The 22,774-nt window shown below is 39.1% G+C and overlaps 1 pseudogene; it reads left to right on the top strand.

The window, feature by feature from the left end:
• Positions 1-9,719: 9,719 nt before the first annotated feature.
• Positions 9,720-18,217, top strand: LOC131413395 (protein PBDC1-like; annotated as a pseudogene).
• Positions 18,218-22,774: the final 4,557 nt, after the last annotated feature.

Below are 22,774 nucleotides of genomic sequence, written 5' to 3'. Positions count from 1 at the left end.
AAAAATGATGATGGGAGAAAATCTCTATTGTTTGCTTTTCTTGCTTCCAAATGGAACCATTGAAAGCCCTGCAGCATTTTCGTTATGTCAGAAACTGTCACTCGTGTCGTCTCCACTTTACCTTTGCAGACTGTTGGGAAAAAACACAACAACCAAAAACAGAAGAGTGAGGGTTGGGGCGATCTACAGCCCTGAGACGCTTCAGCTTTTGTCCAAGTGATCTGCATCCAGACCATTTTGCGGCTCGCTCTCCCCTCTTCGAGTTGATTCAGGATCCGCTCACGGTCCCCCCATGTGGGTATCAGAGAGCACTGGGCTTGAAATGCTTTTACTAGAATCATAGGATTTGGAAATTCAAGCCTTGGGATTATATAGCAAACCATCTTCATTTTACAGTTGAGGAAACTGAGGCCCAGAGAGTAGAAGAAATGTTTTCAGGACACACAGCTAATTCATGAACGAGCAAGGCTAATTTCATCTGTCTCCTTTTCTTCCATCTCCCTATTAAGTCAGCTATTTTCTAATCAACTGGAACCAGAGCCAGCAATTTTAATATTCAGAAAGTTTTAAGATCATATTTCTTATACCAAACTTAGAATGAAGGGAAAATTGAAGAAATACTTTATTCTGCCTCCTGTCTAATAAGACTTGAATTCTAAAAGGAGAAGTTGCATAAAACAGCAGAAAGAAGTTCTTGGATATGAAGTATCCTTCTCCAAGTGAGCGTTGTGCGATTAAATGGTTAACAGAGCACAATTTCCCGGATGTCATGGACTGACCTCAAAATGCTCTTGGGGATGAAAATAGCATTGGCTGAATACCCAATGATAGAAAAACAGTTTGTGCTGTTTGCTAATTCTAATTCTGTGCCCTTGGAGGAGTCTTTTATGTAAGTCTTCTAAGGGAATCCTGTGTGTGTCTTCATGCATTTTTCATCAGCTTTTCTTATCATTAATGTTGCCTTAGATACTGGTCCTCCTAGGAGGAGGAGAGGCGCAGCACTGCGTCAGGAGGTTCACAGGCCTTAGCCCTGTTTAGTCTTCATGACTGCCAGAAAGTGCGTGTTACGTGGCAGATTCATAAGCAGTTTACAAATATGGCCTAAAGAGAGACTTCCTTCAACATTAGAAATGAGCCCTACTCAACCACAATAGGCGTATGGTAGCGCCTCGTCTATACCCTCCGGAATTGTGGTTTCTGTGTTACAGATTCAAAAACAGTTTATACTAGTGATCAATTTGGCTACTCCTTCTGATTTTACCATTTCACAATGTGCTATATCACAATAGATAGGCTCAGAATAAGACAGAACTAGCACAGTACATGCAAGATGGGTGAACTTGAGTTTGTTACATAACGTCTCATCTGTAAATGGGCACAATGAGATCTTGATTATTGTGAAAGTTGGAGTGGAGGCTGTTATTGTTATTATGCATATAGTAATACAAAGTAGGCATGGAAAGACATATGACTGCATGCATGGGGAAACCCCTGGTGAGACTATAAACCCCCAGATCCAGAAAGTCCTGGCCTAGTTCTCCACAAAATTGTACTGTTTTCTCCCAACTCTCCATTTTCTGCTCAAGTTTCCTACTGATTTGGACCTATTGATGAGATCTGTTTTTCCTTCAAGGTTTTGCACTATTTCCTTGAGAATTATATTGTTGCCAAAAATGTTGTTGTGCTGCTCTTAATTTACCTTGTCACATTTTGTCGTTCTGTGTAGCTCAGAATGGATGCACTGACTTGTGTTACCTGAGGGCTGGCATGGAAGTTTCAGGTCATTGCAGCTTCTGTCAGGAAATTAGTTGCAGCCAGAAATGCTGCGGTTAAGGTGGAATCAATCACAGCCTCACTGAGGGCAACCAGAAACACTGCAGTATCTAAAACATTGGTTTAACCAGCAGGCTTTCTTTGGAAATAAGACAAACCCTTAAAACTCTTGACAGAGGCTCAGTGACAGCACGAAGAGGAAAGGACGATTTGTCTTCATCTCGGGAAGGAAGTGGTTTGCCGTATTAATGAGCAACGTGCCCACTTATTTTCTTGGATAGGAAAATAAATTAGAAGGTCTATCCATTTTCATTCATTGCAGCAAATTTATCTATTTCTTAACTAAGAAAAAAGAAATCACAGTAACAATCCAAAATAATGACAATACAAAAATTATTTATACTTGGCTTTGGAATTTGTTGTTGTACTTATATTTTAATATGTGCCTGAAATTTCACTTTTTACCAAATAAAGAAGTCCCCCCACCCCCCAAAAGCTGGGGAAGAACAGGAGAAGCTAAGAAGCTGTTCAACTTCTCTGCCTGGCCTTGGTCCAGATGCTCCGGGCCCCTCCGCCAACTCTGAAATAGACAGCATCTTCTTTCAAGCTGAAGCTAGCCAAGCAGAACTGCCCACTCTCACTCCCTTCTCTCTCAAGCATCCCCACTTCTGCTTCAGAGGAAAGAAGGAAGAATAAACAGACTGTGAGATACAAACAAAGGACTAACATAAACAGAGACGATGCTGTGGCTAAAAACCGAAAAGCAAGATTCGCTCCAGGTATTTCATGATCGACATAGTAGACGTATCACAGGACTGTTGATTATTGGAAACACGTATTTCATTTTCTGACCACTCCATCACTATTTGAGCATCCCCATGGGGCACTTGAGTACTCCACACAGGCTTTAATGAGCTCAAATGTGCAGAGTAAACGTCAGCTCTTTGACATTCAATTTTGACTCAGCTTCGTAAATGGCATTACATATAACTAATGCAATTACTTTCTCACCTCAGTTTTTTGTATTTTATTTGTAAGTTTTACCACTAAAAATTAGGTTTTCTTAGATCATAGAATCTAGGAATTAAAATGCAGTTTGAAAGACTTTTGTGGGTAACGTTTACTAAAATATTTTGCTTATTATTCATATTCCACTTTTCATTCATATACTCAGACTTTTTCATAGCGATAATTTTTTCAAAGTTTTCATCAGAATTTACTTTAGAGTATCTCAAGACCCTAGCATCTGGTTATATGTCATTTAGAAAAAATTATTTTCTTTCTTTTTTTTTTTTTGTGAGGAAGATCAGCCCTGAGCTAACATCCATGCCAATCCTCCTCTTTTTGCTGAGGAAGATTGGCCCTGGGCTAACGTCTGTGCCCACCTTCCTCTACTTTATATGGGACACCAGGACAGCATGGTTTGACAAATGGTGCCTCCGTGAGGGCCCAGGATCTGGGCCCCGCCGCCAGCAGCGGAGCACGCGTACTTAACCACTAAGCCACGGGGCCAGCCCCAAAATTATTTTCTTTTAAAAATGGTACTTACAAACTATTTTGATACTTTTAACAAAGTTTAAGTGAATTAATCATATCAGTTTTTTATATATGCATATAAATACAAATATACACAAAATTCTTTATCATATATGTAAGAAGCATTCATGTGTTCAAAGTCAGCATGTTTGTGAAGTGCACCTGTGGTCTGGAATGTGTGATAAGCATCTAATGATAAGTTTCTGGTTTAAATCCAATAACTGGGTCTTTTCACAAATTAGTAGCAGATTTGGTTAGATGCCTACTTAATGCTGGAAGTTGCGGCATGGTTTCTGTGATGGGACTTCATTTCTGTTCCTCGAACTGTGCAGCTCTGTTGCAAAGGGGAAGCGGGAGCAGTGTGGCGAGCGGGCACCAGAGGACCCTGCGAGTCTACTGTGTTCACAAGGCGCGCGTCTCAGTTCAGGAGGCGGCGGCTGCGTGTGCCGGAGGAGGACGCCTTACACGAGCTGCTCCACATGACACACACCAGCCCTGAGGGGTTTCTTTCTCAAAAGTCCTGTCTCTCTTCCTTCCCCTGTTATCCATCTGTTAAGGAGAAGCAAGGAGGAAGTGTTCCCCACGCTTCCTCTGGCTGAGCCCTTCCCAACGAACTCTATTGTCCTAGATATTGTCAGGCCCCAATCTTCTGGTACTAAAGATAGTAAAGAGTAAGAGAATGAACTATGAGAGTATAGCTTTACATTTTATCGGGAAATTAGACAATAGGTTTCTTAATCGATATAATAGCATATAGGGCTTTTTATCCATGTAAATATAAGATAAATTGAAAATATTCATAGAAGGTTTTCACAAAACATCACACTCATACATTTCATTGGTTCGAAACAAAATGCAAAAATGTCTATTATGTAAAATAAGAGATGTAATCATGATAACCATGTTAGAAATCTCCCCAGTTGCCCTGGGGACACTGCCTCCCAGAGTGGAGACATGCCTGTCACTGCCATCTGTTTCAATGTCCCCATTTGGATGCTTCTAGTGATGGATTCCTGTCCAAGACATAGAAACGGTAACAAATCCAGACCGGTCAGCAATGCAAGCTATACCATAAAACCCCAGGGCAGACACAAGAGCCTCTCACTGTGTCTGGCAGTCCTCACGACCTTGTCAGTGTCGGGAGGTGGCTCCAGGTTTCCTGCGGCAATGAAACTATATTGGGGCTGTCCTGGAGCACAGGGCCACCGCCACAGAGGGCGAGGCGGGGTCAGGAGTGCAGGCTCCAGCCAGGTCTTGTCCCTGGCCCGAGTGTGTCTCCTGTAAACTCGTTTTACCAAAAGCTTCTGCCCTGCCGATTTCTAACATCTCCATTGCTTTAAGAAAATGTACTTGGAGACTGCTCTTAACTTGGCTGCTTTTGTCACCAACAGTCTTTTATCTTTTCTTCCCAACCTCTGCATCATGGAGCTGATGAGCAGAAGGATCAGGTTTCAGCCAGACATGTGTTTCACTGTATTGAAATGTACACAGCTTAATAGAGTAAACACTGATACATCTGAGGGATTGAGACTGAGTTCCTGATCAGCATCAAAGAGTGCTGAGCTGTAAACAGTCATTGGCTATTTTCTGAGGAAAGGGATGACTCCTCTAAGACAGAGTTTTCCATTCTCATGAGCTCCTTGTGACCAGAAACCGTCATCCAGCATCACCAGGCCAAGAGAATAAATCATTCTCTAATTTTTTATTTCTTTTCTTTTGATAGGAAAGATGGGTTGAGCTAGCCTCTCACAAAATGTAAAATAAATAAATAAAAATACTTAGAAGACGTTTTGCTGATGTTTTAAGCTTCTCTTTGACTTTTTGACAAAGTAAAATAAAGGATCCAATAGTGCAGAAATACAAGTCACCTACAATTGAGCATACATGTAAAAAAAACACATACAAGAAATGAGGGAAGCTAATATTCTTTGTAGGTTTGACTATATGAGAAATGATGGCTGTTTTAAGAAGCAAGAGCTTGGGTCAATCTTGCAGGCAATGATATACAATAAAGAAGGGGAGGAAAACTTAGCATTATTTTCTATATTGAAATGTGTACATTTTACCATTCTAGAGAGGTACCTAGGGTAGTGAGCGTGGGGACACCCTTGAACTATGGCCACAGCTATCAACGCAGACACACTCCCTCCTTCAGTTTTTCTTCTGCGAATAAGTCTAGCTGATAATCCTGAAAATGACACATTCTCCTTTCCAGTGATGGATGGAGCCCACTCCCCCTCCCTCCTACTTCTAACAGACAGAGAGATCCCTGTGTTCAGAGCACTGATGGTTTCCTGAGCCTCATCATGCTTTGTTAGTCTTCAGAAACCAAAACTTTTTATCTAAATGCAGATTTAATGCAAAGTTCCTTTCTTCATTGTACTTTGCATATAAATATAAAAACTCTGTATCTTCCAAAGGACATAATTTATTATCCATTTTCTTTTTAAATATTTTTATTAAAAACTTAAGCATAGTAACCCAATTTGCAACCTTTAACTCAAAAGGTTTATTTATTTACACATAAACTGATTGAAAAAAATTCTTTGCCCCAGGCGGTACATGGATATGTTTTAGAATCTCCATGAAGTAGAATAAAGTACTCCCTGTAAACTTACCCAGGACATACAAATAATAGTAAAATAACTGAAAGTTTAGTAAAATACACTCATTCATCTGCTTCAAATGAATTTTTGATGTTATTTCTCCATCTTCTTTTTTTTTAAACCAAGAGAGAAATTCAGAGTAATGTATGTTAAATCAAACATTCACTTCTGAAAATTTCTAAAACTTTCTGCAAGATTGAAGATAATGGTTTTAAAAAATGGCTAAATCCCTACTGAGACTTTTAAACAGAGATTTTGAAGCACTAGTCCTAGGATTATGTTTTCATAACAAATCAGAAATAATTTTAATGTTTACGAAGCTGGAGCACTAATCTATTATATCATGAAGACCAAAGAAAGTTGTTTATGAATTTTATTTTCTTTCACTGTCCCCTCTATTTTCACTTAAAAAAAAAAAGGGAACAAGTTTAGGAAAAATATTCAGTAAATATTAAAGTTTCAATTTTAAAACCGCTTTAAAAATTGAGAAGTACTCAAAAAGCAATAAATATGTTAAATAACTGTACTAAAAATAATATTCATAAGGTTCTAAGGCTTAGAGGAACTTTATTGTTATTTTTACATGTTTTGAATTTTTGTTTGTTTTTTACATTTTTATTAGTAGTCTTCACACGTTGCTTTAGTAAAATCTTTATCTCTTGTGTGATTTATTCTTTTAAACAGTAATGAAAAACTTCCTGATTTTATGTTTTTGTTAGGATTGAAATGAAATTCTTTAGGATTAAGCATTTTCCTTGTGAAAAATGAAAAGTGTTAAGAAGGCAAGAGTTTTGGACAGGGTTTTGATAACAGCTTTAGCACTAAGTCAAAGCTTTACAATTTCTAGGAAAAAAATAGGATACTAACACTCAGCAACCAAATTTTAATCACATTTTATACCAAGTAATAGCCATGTGCTCTGTTCATTATTTTAAGCTTTAAGACAGGAAAAGAGTTCCAAGGGACTGATTTTGAAAATCTGCTGTTAGGTTCAGCCAGCAGGGGTCACAAAAGCATGCACAACGACTGGGGCAGCTCACTTTCTTTTCAGGCGAGCTCCAGGGTGGCAAAACTCGTACCAAGCTCCTGGTGATAAAAAGAAAACCATGTTTTCAAAACTGGGAAAAATGAAGTTTGAACTTACATTGCATAGTCACCTAGATTTCTGAAAAAAAAGAAAAGAAAAAGAGATTTGAAGAAATGCTTCTGAATTAGCTTTTTTTTTCCCCCAGATCTTTAAAAAATGGTTTTAACTAGTTACAAAGGACCACATATTGTATGATTCCATTTATATGAAATATCCTAAACAGGCAAATTTATAGAGACAAGAAGTGGATGGTTGCCTGGGGCTGGGGTCGGGGGTGTGGTGGAATGGAGGTTTGGGGGTGATGACTAAGGGGAGTAGGGGTTCTTTGGGGTAAAAAAATTCTAAAATTGTGGTGATAAATTTGTAGCTCTGTGAATATACTAAAAACCATTTGAATTTTACAGTTTAAGTGAATGAATTATACAGTCTAAAAATTATATCTCAATAAAACTGTTTGCTTTAGACATGGCACTCTAGAAATCTTAATCTGGAAATCTCCAAGTTTATTTTCTAAAGAGTATTAATGGATTTTTGGACAATCAATTATAATATGCCTGAATGATTTAATTTTCTGTCAGTGATTTCATTTCAAACAAACATAGATTAATTTATGTTATTTCAAGTAAGCCCAAAATAGTTTATCAAGAGCACTGGAGAGAACAAGTCAGCCAGGAGAAACTCCCTGGGGTGTCGGCGGAGCTCTGGGCTCTGAGCCTGACTCCCCACGGGCTCCGCGGGCATGGGGGTGGGCGTGGGGGCCTTTGCGTCGCCTTTCTGGCTTCATTTTTCCTGTCTGCAAAACGGTTGTCTGAGCTTCACCCCTCAGGGGGCATGTTAGCTCTACAAATCCCACAGCATCTTCTCAGTTCATTTGCTTATTTGTGACTTGGTAGAAAGTTGGAAGCCCTTCTGTTCATTTCCAGCAACCTCTGTACAACAGTTACACGTGATTTGAGTGAGGATGGAGAAATAATTTCACTGTCTAACATTTGCTAAGCCTGCTTTGGAAGCAGATGTTTGAACTTTTTGCTAAATTACTTGGATTTGGATAAATGTTTTGAATAAAACATCACTTATATTTTAAAGTTTCAATAAAATTAGTTTTTTTATTAAAAATATTTAATTAAAATTATAAGAATTTCCAAAGTTGGAATTTTATGGGTAATAAATGATATAGCAGGCAGTCAGATTCATATATATATTCAATATACATATAGTTTAACTCTGCTCCTTGACTTTTTAACTCAGTATTTTTAAATTTAGAAAAGTGGTGATATGTATTTTTCAGACATAGGAACATTTTCAGAGAAATGTGTTTTGAATCATAGAAAGAAAAATTCCAAATTGATTAACTTTATACTCTTTACTTCTTTCCTTATGAAGAAAGATCTTTTGTGGTTCCCTCTTGAATTCTCTCATTTCACTGGATCTTTATACAACCAGAATTGTAACATACTAGCTTATATGTTTTCTTTTCCTCTCCAGGACAAATACTTAAACAACATCAAAACAAAGAGTCATCTGCTGTTCTACCACATGTTGTACAATCTCGCAGTAATGTGTAGCCCTCACTGCTGGAGATAAGATGGTAAAATAGGTGAAGTTTGCCTTGACAGTTTTTACTTTGCCAATTTTGACTCAGCTCCTCAAATTCTTTCCTTTCATTGTCTTCTTATCTACCTCCAGCACCCAAACATGCAGAAAGAAGGTTGAAAACCCCAAAAGTATCAAAGTAGAAAAACTGAAATAGCCCTGAGGAGACAGTCTTCCTTGATCACGGGTTTATGTATGTGTTGTCTGCTTTTCTTTACTCATACAGTCTGACAGCAGTGGCCACGTCTGCCCTGTCTCTCCTGAGGCTTATTTATTTGATGTGTAGAGCACCTCCCACTTGTAGGGAGAATCTTAGAATATCAGAACTGGCTAGGTGCTTTGAGGATATGGTCTCATGTTTTTTCAAGAACAAGCAGCCACTACCCTGCTTTAGAGCCGTGAATGAATGTTTCCATGTTTCCATACCCTGACGTCTCTCATCACACAGGGCGCCTCTCTGGTTGTCCACTGTTGCCCATCCAGCACTCAGGCTGTCTCCCTCTCCTGCTGAAGTGGCTCACCTTCTCAGAGTCAGGCTGTGCGGTCTCAGACTGGAGGAGAAGGTCATTACTGAGGACCCTTGCTCCCTGTCCAGGGACGTCACTGTGCTCATGTGAGCAGTGGTCTTCTATTTACTTCTATTACTTATATTATACCATAATATAGCCTACTTAGTAATAAGGCCAACCCTACTAGCATGTTAAATGTATTTTCTTACTTTAGAATTATGAGCACAAAGGCGTTAGGCACTTGCTGCATACAATTCCAGTATACTTGTGTCAGGAACAATTGATTTAGGAAGTTACTTTTTCATAATCAGAAAGCACTTGCTGAGCAGTTAAAGGCTCTATGATGCTTTATGGTTAAAAACAAAGAACGGCACTTAGATTTGCGTTCTATCCCTTGAATGCTTATAATTTATACAGTGAGGAGACTTGGAACTATATTGTAATGATGCAGAGATGGCAAAATAAAAATTTAAAGGTGTGTATGATTAGTTAGATATTTATGTAAAAATCTTCTTAGATATTTATGTAAAAATCATCTTAGTGATATAGAACAGACAAAAATGGAGATTGCATCCTTTCCTCTTCCTCTTCTGCCTTCAAGCGTTTGTGAAGTGAATGGAGCCTAAATCATACAACGAACGAATCAAGAAGCCAATCAATGAACGCAAAGGTACCCTGCACACGTGCGTCTCCGGGGGCGCACAGCCCCGGCGCTCCACCGCCCGCGATGCCCGTGTGGCCAAGCTACAAGCGCGTCTTCCTGACCCTGAAGTAGACCAAGAAGCTCAACACATGGAACCAAATGTTGAAAAGTGACTTAGAAAAACAGAGCGATTATGGCATTAGTCTAAGCGTTTCGACGTTTAAGTTAATCTGTTTAGGTTTCCGTGTGAGCGTCCGGCTATCGGAGCTCCGTTTCCTACTGCGGTACGTTTGCATGTCCTAGTGGCACAGGCAGACTCCATGCTTGGAGGAAACAAGAGGAATGAGCACGTTGACATTTAAAATCAGGATTACGAGGACCTTTGAGAAGTAGAGGGGGTTTAATTATGTAAACAATTTTTTTTTTTTTTTTTTTTTGTGAGGAGATCAGCCCTGTGCTAACATCCGCCAATCCTCCTCTTTTTTTTGCTGAGGAAGACGGCCCTCGGCTAACATCTGTGCCCATCTTCCTCCACTTTATATGGGACGCCGCCACAGCATGGCTTGCCAAGCAGTGCGTCGGTGCGCGGCCGGGATCCGAACCAGCGAACCCCGGGCCGCCGCAGCGGAGCGCGCGCACTTAACCGCTTGCGCCACCGGGTCGGCCCCCGTAAACAATTTTTACATCAATATTTATAGTAGCTTTTAAAGGTAACACTAAAATAAGTCCATGAACTAGACAGAAGTAAATGTTTCTCATAGGATATTATATAGTATGTTTACGTTACAACTTGTAAAACGATTATAACTTTTAACAATATCTAGTCATTCATAATGTTCCCCCCCACAGCTGCATTCAGCCAGTGTAGTGTAATCTCTTATATTTACCAATTTCTACGTGCCACAGTTTGCTATAATTTAACCCAATTTCAGAAGTTATATTTTCCACATCAACAAATAAGTGCAATTTTCTCTGAGGAAAGATGACTGAATTCTTTTAGAGTTGCCAGGTATCCAGTTTTAAACCAGGCTGTCTGGTATTTGAGCTTTTACACTGTAAACTAAGAAAACTCTGCATATAGGTATGGCAAATATGTTCTAATTAAGTAACCTTCACTGTTACCTAACATAACTGGATCAGCTCACTCTCTCCAAGTTGAAGTTTTCAGCAACTGGCCCCAGGGTACAGAGTCACGCCCTCCTGGCACCTAAGAGATGCTGGGGTAATGTGAATTGAAATGTACACTGCCTTCCCAGCCCCGGAGCACGCATCCCCGTGGAAGGGAAATGTGTTCTCCTTCTAAAATTGTGATTCGTTGGAGAAAGTTTTCATTTTTCTAGTATAGAGCAATACTGTTTTGTGGGTAAAGAATAGTATTATTAAAAAAAGAAAAGTCTGGTTGCCATACAACAAATCTTTCTTTTTTCCCAGAGTTTAAAGTGTTTTCTTTCATTTAAAAATATTAATGCTCTTTTTAGTATTTTCTTGTAAAAGTAAAATGTCTGGCAGTGCTTAGTTCAATTAAATATACACATACTCATTTACACAGCAATTCTGCTCCTGAGCTTCTGTGCCAAAGACACCCCTCCTGGCTTCATGAGGCCTTGCTGGAGGAGGCAGCAGGTTGAGGCAGCCTGGATGTCCACTGCTGGGCGAGTGGGCTGGTGAGCCCAGTGGAGGCATGCCTGGGGCAGTTAGAAGCAATGGAAAGCAGCACACAAGCTGCAGGGTGGAGAATATTAAAAGCAAAGTGAGGAACAAAACATGTAACAATATCATTTATATAAATTACAAATATATCAACACAAACATGTGACAAAGAATGATGCATATTTAAACACATTAGTACGGCTGCCTGTAGGGGAAGACAGATGCGGGTGACAAACAGAGGTAGAAGGGAGAAACTCATAAATATGCACATCTGTAAAAAGAGAGACAAGCCTTTTGTGGATTGATGATAATTACATGTTATAAATGGAGGATACTTAATGCTGTAACTTGAGGTTGAAAAAACGCAAACAATACATGAAGGTATAAGTGCATCAAGTTAAACGTGAGCACGTCCTGTGGTGTGCCCAATTTCCAGAGGTAGCAACTGTCAGCAGTTGGAGACAGTTTGTTGTATATTGTTCCAGCTTCATTTCGTGCATATGCAACATCTAATTTTCTTGTTACAAAAATGGGATCATGCTGTGCCTACTGTTCTGCACTTTGCTCTTTTCTCTTACACACATACAATTACACACACACACACCAATATATATAATTGTTGTCTTGCTGTAACTATAGATATGGATGTTTCCTTCCATCCTCCTCAGTCCCTTCCTTCTTTCTTTCCTTTTTGGACCCTGTTTATTGATAATGAGGAACCACTTTGAAATATGAGACAATTAGCTCAACTTCACTTTTTACATTTCCTATCTTCAGCCTCCAGTTTTTGTTAGTAGTGCTATTATTTTTATGATGTCCAGGTTTTATAACACTGACCTCCGTTTCCATAACTGTAATTAACAGCGTCACTCAGCCTTAGTCCTGTCCCTTGGTTGACTCAACCATACTTCCAGTTGTTTCACAGCAGCTCTCCCCTCGTCCTCTCTGGCTTCGAATGTTGAAATGTTCATATGGAAAAAGCTGAGTCAGCCTGAATTTTCTCTCTTACTTGTGACTTACTCCTGCCTAAGTTGTCATAGATATTTTGCCTTGAAGATAAGCAGCTTAACCAGAAAATGTCTGTGTTGATGATCGGCCTTTGAGTGTTTCTTTTGCTTTATTCGTTTTCTTGTATCTCTTGCAGTGTGTATCTAATATTTATTGATATTTTCCACCACTTTCATTTCTTAATTCTTTTCCATTTTATTTTGGCCATTTTTTCTCAAGGCTATCCATGTCACTTACTCTATTTTCAGCAGTATGCGTTCTCCATCTTGTTGATTCTAATGTGGTATTAATTTCCGTAATGATTTGGGAACCACTAGCACAGGAAACTTGTTATTGGAATCTGGGAAAATGCATGGCAATTTACATGCCAACAACTGTAGAGAAGAATTCTGTGATCCATTATCAGAGACTGCTAACAAGATGGCACCGGAATGGCGAACATCAGAGGCATGAAAACACTCATCTAAGTGAGAGGCTGCAGGGCTGTGTCAGGCTTTGTGGTGGCCCAAAGCCACCAGTTACTCTGTTTTTCTGACCAAATGCTTCAATGTCCTTGAGTGAGTGTGTAGCAGGTGAGGAGTTTTTGTGTGAGATTCATAATTAGTAACCATCATTATTCCTAGCCTTCATAATTCATCACCAGCAAGAAGGGGCATTATGTTCCAGGCATTCCAGTTGGCTATTTGCTAGGGAAAAAGAAGCACGGCTTAGAGGGTGAGGAGCTCCTGAACCAGGTCTGTGCTGTAGTGATTTCTAGCTGAGAATTACTGAATCACCTCAGGTTCAACCCAGCTCTGAGTTTGTGTTTTCATTTTCATTGCAACACTAATTAAAACTAAGCTTTTGCTTGCTTTTGTGTAGGCATCAATGGTGGCGCTTTGGGAGCATGATTGATGAAAGGAGTTCAGCCCATGATGATGCCAGGACAGATGAGACACGCCAGAATAATATAGAGTAGGACTCAGCCTCCTGAAGTCAGGTCCTCAGCCGATCACAGGGGCGGCAGATACTGTTTGCCTACTCAACAGCTGGTCCTCCTCCTTTGTTAACAGAAGCCAGATTTTACATAGATGGCAGTGTGCCTAGCACTAAGGGATAAGTTATGATTGCTCTATCCTGGCAATCCTATTTCTCTTTGCCAGTCAATGGTAGGCTTGACCCGTCCCTGCCACTGAGATCTAAGGAGAGATTGACTAGGAGAAAGATTTTCCTCCCTGACACAGAGCTGCATCAGGATAAGTGATCCCTTCTGTCTCTGTCTACTTTCAATGCTCCATGACAATATTGGCTCTGCCGTCATCCATGTGTCAAATTTTTCTCTGGTTAGCGTTCCTCATGGTTTCAAGATGGCTGCCAGCAACAACTAGGGCAACAAGATTTTTTGTTCATATTAAGGTTTTGTTCACATTAATTTCCTTCCCAGAAGCCCCCAAACAAACTTTTCTTTGCACTCATCGGCCCAAATGGAAATACAGGAATGATATTACTGCAATTAGTTTATACTTTCTGGAGTGGCAGAGACATCGAGAAGTCGACCACATTGTGCACTCAACACAGAACTGTCTGTGTTTGAAGGGGAGGCTTGCTGAAGGAAAGGGGTAGAGAGGTACATTTTCTTTTTCTCCTAATCAGAGAAAGACTCTAGAGAGCAGGAGATTGAATTCTTTGATGATCTGTTTGCCTTTAGGAGAGAGCCAACCTTAGAAGGAAAGTTTTCTAGAAGAAACTTTGACAAAATCAGGCAGAGTCAAACGGAGTCCTCTCCACAGATTTTGGAGATTTAAAATTTTCTTTTTATGTTCGAAAGTCTTGCATTACATGTCTTTTTATTTTTAGTGGTTACCCGTACATTTAAAACAGTCTTCTATGTATATTTTTCTGGGCAAAGAAAACAATAGAAACACAAATTAGCTTTAGATTTTGCTAGAAAAATATACATTGAAGGGGCTGGCCCAGTGGCACAAGTGGTTAAGAGTGCATGCTCAGCTGTGGCAGGCTGGGGTTGGCAGGTTCGGATCCCGGGCGTGCACCGACACACTGATGCACCACTTGTCAAGCCGTGCTGTGGCAGTGTCCCATATAAAGTACAGGAAGATGGGCACGGATGTTAGCTCTGGGCCAATCTTCCTCAGCAAAATAAAAAAAAAATGAAAAAGGAGGATTGGTATCGGATGTTAGCTCAGGGCTGATCTTCCTCACACACAAAAATATATATATACATTGAAGACTGCAAGTTAAAAAGGTACTGGTAACCACTGCCCTACGCTACTGAGTGTTCCCCAACATCACTTCCCTGGGATCCTTTGTATTACCCCATATCCAGCATCTAAAAAGATAATGCCTGTCACAGCAGGGGACCCTTTCCAATACTAAAATAGTGTCCATACTATTGGTCCATGCTTGAGTCACACCAAGTTTAATCTTTCTGAATTATTATTCCTACACATCGATATCTTTTTCTGTTGTTGGTAATGAAGATGGTAGTTGTTCTAAAATTTTTTGTTGGTGTGTAGAAATGTCATTGATTTTCATATATCAGAGCCAGAAACCTTGCTAATATTCTCTCTCTCTCTCTTTTTTTTTTGGTTTTTCCACGTAGTTAATCATGTCATCCGCAAACATTAGCAGTTTTGTTTCCTCCACTCCAGTTCATGTATGGTGCAGTAGGATGTATTATTGTTAACAAATGTTTATTTTTTTCCCACTCTGTGGAACGTGAGTAGGCGGGTACTTACTATGTCCAAGCAGAGGCATTGAATCTGCTTGCATTGTTGGGCCAAGCCTCTTGAGCTCGCCCTTCTGACAGAACTACAAGTCTGCACTAGTGACCCGTCCTCCAACCTGTGACCCAGAATGAGGAGACACATGGAGCAGATATCCTGGGCCTGACTTTCATCCTGGAGTCAACCTCAGATGAGCCCAGCTAGCTCCAGCCGACCCACAGATCTGTAAAAGAAAAAGAAAGGTTTGTAGCAAGCCACCAACATTTGGAGTTGTTTGTTTTGCAGCATTACGGTGGACAAGCTGACTAATACATATCATTATTTCTTTTTCTTGACTTACTGAATAGGCCAGATCTACAATGGTGAGTGAAGTGGTGATGGAGGGCATCCTTGTCTTGCTTCAGTTTTTAAAGGAAATACTTCTAAAATTTTATCATTAAACAAAATGTTTGTCTTACATGTTTCGTGGCATTTTGTTATCTTTTTTAGTCTTAATTTGAAAAAAGTTTTCAATGTGAAAAGGAGCTGAATTTTAGAGACTGTTTTTCTGCATTTGTTGGTATGATCCTATGGTTTCTCATAAATCTTATGAATTGTATTAATATATTTTCCACTGTTAAAGCACCCTCGCATTCCTGACATACCCAGCTTGGTCACATTTTACTTTCTTTTTTTAAAAAAACATATACATGGCTACATTTTATTTGCTTACATTTTATTTAGGAATTTTGCATCTAGGCTTATGTATGACACTGACTTATAATTTCCTTTCTTGTATTTTTTTGCCTGGTTTTGTTATCATGTTTAAAATAGCTTCTTGGAGTAAGTTAGGAAAAGTTCCCTCCTTTATCCTATAAAATTAGCAATATCTGTTGTGTTATGAGAACTTGCCTGTGAAAACGTCTGGGCCTCATGTTTTCTTTGTGGAATACTTTGAATGACAGATCCATTTATTTCATTGTTATAGGGTAATCAATGTTTTAATTTCTTCCTAGGTCAGGTTAGTCATTTTTTCCCCTAAGAAATGTACAATATGTTTCAATACAATACATTTCAACTTTATGTGTTGACATAAAGTTGTTAGGAGTGTTCTCTGATTCACATTTACAATTTCCACTCTATCTGTGATTGTGGACACAGGGACTGAACACCTGTGAGGCCAGTCTTGGCCCTGAGTTCTCAGGGGAGGCTTTATCTTTACCCCAGACACTGAGGAGAGCGCCAGTGCTCCTTCTCTTGACTCTGTGGGCAGCTTTGTTTCCCAGTCCTCCCTTTCACTGAGAGCTCAGGCCTTTGTGGAACCAGGCTTTCTGGGTGGTTTCTCAATGTGACTCTCAGCCTGACATAGACCCCACTTCCCTCTCCTTGAAACCGAAGTGCCGACCACAGCACCCACAGGTTCCCCACCAGCACGAGGTAGCTCATGACTTCAGCACTCCCTTATGTCCTCCATTTCATGCTCCCATCCCATTCCTGGCTACAGGACATTTTTGTTACTCTCCTAACAGCTATTCATACATCAAAATAGTGCTTTTTATATTTTATCCATTTTTTTTCTTTGTAATGAGGATTTTATGTACATAACCTGAAAAAAAATTCTCTTTCTCCTAGAGCATAAAGGACTGTTTGGATATAAAATTTTGTATTCACAATTATTTCCCCTGGTACTTAGAAGATATTATTCTGCAATTTTCTGGCATCTTTTGATACTGATAAGAGGGCTGCTGTCATTCTTAATGTTGCTTCTTTGTATATTTGTATTTTCTCTCTGATGGCTGTAATGATTTTTTCTTTACCTTGATGTTCTTCAGTTCCACTATGTTATATGTGGATTTAAAGAAAATAGCCTCTGCAGTACTGGGTAGCATTTTTCAATCTTAGAATCCATTTCTTCCCTCGTGTTTTGAGCATGCTTATCCCTTCTCCTTGCACAATGCTTCTTTGGCATTCTCTCTATTCTATCCTTCTGGACCTCCTGCTACGTGATTGACAGAATTTCTCCTTCTGTACATATCTCTTAGTTTTTAATTTGTATACTTCATCTCATTACATTTCTAAGGTACATTCTGGAAACTTTCCTCTATTGTATCTTCTAATTCACTAATCCTTCAGCTAAGTATAGGCTACTATTTAATCTGTCTGCAGAGTTTCTTTCTTTCTCATTCTTTTTTATATCTACTCATTATTTTTTCCTAACTTTTTCATTTATTTTCTAAGTGGTATTCAGGAATTTCTTTATAATGTATATTTAATTAAAAATATGGAAAAGTACAAACAAGAGACAAAAAGTCATTTCCGGGAAAGTGAGGCCATGCCTTGTGAGCTACAACATGGAGGTGACCAGTGGAATTAAGGAGCTGGGTTTGGAGAGCTGGTGTCAGTGGCACATGCTCTTCCTCTCCCAGCAGATCTTATTGAAGGAGACTGACACTGAGATGGCATGGGCCGTGAGAGCACGTGCAAGTCTACCACAAGCTCATTTCCTCAGCTGACCCATAGGTCCTGAAACTCAACAAGGTGGATGACCAAACCTATTCTGAGTTCTGGGAAAATTCTGAGAAACTCAGGATAGCTGTGTTGGACCTAGAAGAGCTCAGATCAGAATCAGCAAAGAGAAGTGGAGGCCATTCTGCTAGAAATTTGGTGGGATTGTATAAGACCTCAACTAAGGTACTTTGCTGTGACTGGACTGTTCTCAGGGTTACACTGAGGAAAACACCGTCTTTGCCCACAGGATACAATTTTTTGCCATTGAAATTGCTCTGAATTGGGAAGGCTATAGCAAAGCAGTTTACACTAGTGTTCAGGACAAAGGAGAGACAAAGGAGCCAACAACGGAGGAGAGAATGAAGCTGACAGTGGAGGAGAAGAAGAGAAAGGAGCCAACAGAGGAAGGGAAGAAGAGAAAACCAACAAAGGGGCAGAGACGGAGAAAGAAGCTGACCAACAGATCAACAAAAGTGGTGATACAGCTATGTAAGGTAGACAAAGAACAACACTCTAGAAAATGTGACTCAACCCAGCCTACAAGTACCACGATGCTACTCGCACAGATCCCTTTGGTTAAATGTATGTCCTTGTGCAACTGAAGGGCACGTGGAAGGACATTTTTCTGGCCTAATAATCAGGAGCTGTTCTGGTCGTTCTTTTGCATGAACTGTCTTAAAGACCATTAGTGGGGTCTTAGTTGATTGTTTCTTGGTACATTGTTTCTTGATTCTCACCACTGGTCAAGTAAGAAATTTTGTAAAGAAATTTCTTTTGGTTCTTTAAGAAAAGCATAAACAAGAACAATAAAATAACAATTAGCTGGGATTTTAACATCTTAGTATATTTGTTTCCAGTCTTTGCTATTGTTATTGTTTTAAGGGGGAAAGAGCTTCTACTGTTTTTTTGAAATGATTTGTATTTATTATGAATAATAAGTGGGATTGCTGGATCATACGGTAGTACATTTGTAATTTTTGAGGAACCTCCATACTGTTTTCCATAATGGCTGCATCATTTTGCATTCTTACCGATAGTGTACAAGAGTTCCAATTTCTCCACATCCTCGCCAACCCTTGCTGTCCTTTGTTTTTTTGATAATAGCCATCTTGACAGATGTGAGATAGTATCACTTTGTGATTTGGATTTGCATTTCCCTGATGATTGGTGACATTGAGCATTTTTTTCATATATCTGTTGGCCATTTGTAAGTTTTCTTTGGAGAAATGTCTATTCAAGTCCTTATTCCATTTTTTAATCAGTTATTAGTTTTTTAGCTATTGAGTTGTAGGAGTTCCTTATATATTTTGGAGATTAACCCCTTATAATATACATAGTTTGCAAATATTTTCTTCCATTCCACAGGTCATCTTTTCACTCTGTTGATTGTTTCCTTTACTGTGCATAAGATTTTTAGTTTGATATAGTCCCGCTTGTGTATTTTTGTTTTTACTGCCTGTGCTTTTACATCATATCCAAGAAATAATTGCCAAGACCAATGACATGACATTTCCCCCTGTTTTCTTCTAAGAGTTTCACAGTTGCACATCTTAAATCTTTAATCCATTTTGAGTTGATTTTTGTGTATGAGGTAAGAGTTCAGTTTAATTCTTTTGCTTGTGGATATCCAGTTTCCCCAGCACCATTTCTTAAAGAAACAATCTTTTCCCCTTTGAGTATTCTTGACACCTTTGTTGAAGATCAGTTGATAGTATAGGTGTGGACTTATTTCTGGGCTCTCTATTCTGTTCCATTGGTCTATGTGTCTGTTTTATGCCACTATCATACTGTTTTGATTACTGTAGCTTTGTAATATATTTTGAAATCATAAAGTATGATGCCACCAGCTTTCTTCTTCTTTCTTAGGGTTGATTTGGCTATGATCCTTTCTCGTTCCATATAAATTACACTTTTTTTTTCTATTTCTGTGAAAAATGTCATTGGGATTTTGATAGGGATTGCACTGAATATGTAGATTGCTTTGGGTAGTATGGATATTTTCATAATATTAATTCTTTCAACCATGAATACAAGATGTGTTTCCATTTGTTTGTGCCTTCTTTAATTTTTTTCATCAATATTTTATAGTTTTCAGTATACAAGTCTTTGACCTCCTTAGTTAGGTTTATTCCTAAGTATTTTATTATCCTGCAACTTTACTGAATTTGTTTATTAGCTCTAACAGATTTTTTTATGGAGTCTTTAGGGTTTTCTATATATAAGATCACGTTATCTGCAAACAGGGACAATTTTACTTCTTCCTTTCCAATTTGGATGCCTTTTATTTCTTTTCCTTGCCTAGTTGCTCTGGCTAGGGCCTCCAGTAATCTAAGTAGAAGTGGTGAGATTGGGCATCCTTGCCTTGTTCCAGATCTTAGAGGAAAAGCTTTCAGTATTTCACTGTTGAATATGATGTTAGTTAAGAGCTTTCTATATATGGCCTTTATTATGTTTAGGTACTTTTCTTCTATTCCTAGTTTGTTGAGAGTTTTTATCGTGAAAGGGTATTGAATTTCATTAAATTCCTTTTCTGCATCTATTGAGAAGATTATGTGATTTTTATCCTTTATTCTGTTAATGTGGTGTATCACATTAATTGATTTGTGTGTATTGAACCATCCTTGCATCCCAGAGATAGATCCCACTTGGTCATGGTATATGATCCTTTTAATGTGCTGTTGAATTCTGAACATTTTGCTAGTATTCTGTTGAATATTTTTGCATGTATATTCATCAGGGATACTGGCCTGTAGTTTTCTTTTCTTGTGATGTTTTTGTCTGACTTTGGTATCAGGGTAACGCTGACCCCATAAAATAAGTTTAGAAGTGCTCAGTCCTCTTCAATTTTGGGGGAGAGTTTGAGAAGAATTGGCATTAATTTTTTAAATGTTTGGTAGAATTCACCAGGGTAGCCATCTGGTCCTGGGCTTTTCTTTGTTGAGAGGTTTTTGTTTACTGATTCAATCTCCTCGCTAGTTATAGACCTGTTTAGGATTTGTATTTCTTCATAATTTAGACTTGGTAGGTTGTGTGTTTCTAGGAATTTATCCATTTCTTCTAGGTTATCCAGTTTGTTGGCACATAGTTGTTCATAGGAGTCTCCTATGACCCTTTTTATTTCTGTGACATCAGTTGTAAGGTCTGTTCTTTCATTTCTGATTTTATTTATTTTAGTCTTCTCTCTTTTTCTCTTAGCATAGCTAAGTTTGTCAATTTTGTTTATCTTTTCAAAAACAAAGTTTAATCATTTTCCTATTTTCTCTTTAATTTATTTCTACTCTAATCTTTGCTATTTCTTTCCTTCTACTGACTTTGGGCTTAGTTTGTTCTTTTTTTCCCCTAGCTCACAGTCTTTTTAGTATTTGTTCAGAAGAGGAAAGGGCACGAACTGCCCTATAGTTTACCTGTCTTCTGATTCTGAGGTAGCACTGAACATTCTAACACTTTTCTGACTTGGCTATGTGGCTTCTCTTGAGAAGAGAGATGAGGTGAGGTTAGGGTGAGCTGCTGAGTTTTGCTGCTTATTCCAGAATTGTGTGTTTCTTTCATTAGCTGCCAGATTTTGAAATGTATAAGATTACGTTATTCTGTGGGTGATTTTTTTTATTGTGGTGATAACACATAACATGAGATCTACCCTTTCAACAAATTATTAAGTGTATAGTACAGTTTTGTTAATTATAAGCTCAAAAGTGTACAGCCAACCTCTAGAAATTGTTCATCTTGTATAACTGAAACTTTATACCTGTTGAACAGCAACTCCCCGTTTCCCTCGCCTCCAACACCTGAAAACCACCATTCTACTTTCTGCTTCTATCAGTTTGACTATTTTAGATACCTCAGGTAAGTGGAATCATGCAGTATTTATTCTTCCATAACTGGCTTATTTCACTTAGCATAATGTCCTTAAAGTTCATCCATGTTGTTGCATATGGCAGGATTTTCTTCTTTTTAAAGGCTGAATAATATTCCATTGTATGTATCACCACATTTTCTTTATGCACTCATTGTGCTGATGGACATTTATGTGGTAGGTGAATTTTTGTTTAGGTACTAGAATTGGGAGATTTGGCAATGTAATTTCAATTCACTAACTTAGCAGCCAGAAGCAAGCTGCCCACCAATGCCGTGGATGGAGATGCAACAGCTATGGTTGGTAGACAGAGATGCTCAGGTTTCTGTTCACAGACAGGTGGCACATGATGGGATTTTAGCTTCCTGCAGACAGCCAGATTCTGACTTTTGTTTAGGTTTTGGACCTGCTATTTTAACTCCTGTTGCTTGAGCAAGTGTTAAGTCCTGTGATCCTCAGGAGCACCGCAGCTTCCAATCCTACTTACTGCTCTGTGCTCCTGCTTCCTCTAGTGCTTTATTTCAGGCTGCAGAGATGGGCTCTGAATATTTCTTCTTCTACCTGGCATTTTTATCTGTTCAGAGAGGAGGAGGGAGATTTCACTGTGTGCTCTATCTGCCATCTTGACCCCAAGGACAAGCCGCATAGATATAAACTATCTGGAGTCACTAGACAATGAATGTTTAACTAGAAACAGGGCTTAGAAATTATGGATGTTAGGGGCCGGCCCCATAGCTTAGCAGTTAAGCGCGCATGCTCTGCTACTGGCAGCCCGGGTTTGGATCCTGGGCGCGCGCCGATGCACTGCTTCTCGGGCCATGCTGAGGTGGCATCCCCCATACAGCAACTAGAAGGATGTGCAGCTATGACATACAACTATCTACTGGGGCTTTGGGGAGAAAAAGGGGGAAAAAAAAGGAGGAGGATTGGCAATAGATGTTAGCTCAGGGCTGATCTTCCTCACAAAAAAACAAACAAAGAAGAAATTATGGATGTTAATTGAAAATTACACTTTTAGACTATTCATGCATAAAATAAAACAGAGAATAAAGGAAATATGTGGATGGAAACACAGTATGAGAGGAAAAGTGAAGAGCTGCTTCTCAAGTCTGGTGCTGCCATTAAGCCTAGAACAGAACCAGAATAACAAGAGAGAACAAGTCAAAAAGAATTGTTTTCTAGGCAAAAGGAAAAAACGTCCAGTCGCCCAAGAATAGTGTATTTGCACCATCAGAGCAGGAAGCATCTCAGAGAAATGGAATAACTATCAGTGAAACCACCGAAGTTTTTGCAAAAAGCCAGATGT

Source organism: Diceros bicornis, chromosome 14 (assembly GCF_020826845.1).
Source record: "Diceros bicornis minor isolate mBicDic1 chromosome 14, mDicBic1.mat.cur, whole genome shotgun sequence".
Taxonomy (NCBI): Eukaryota; Metazoa; Chordata; class Mammalia; order Perissodactyla; family Rhinocerotidae; genus Diceros; species Diceros bicornis.
This window is presented reverse-complemented; position numbering and strand designations above follow the sequence as displayed.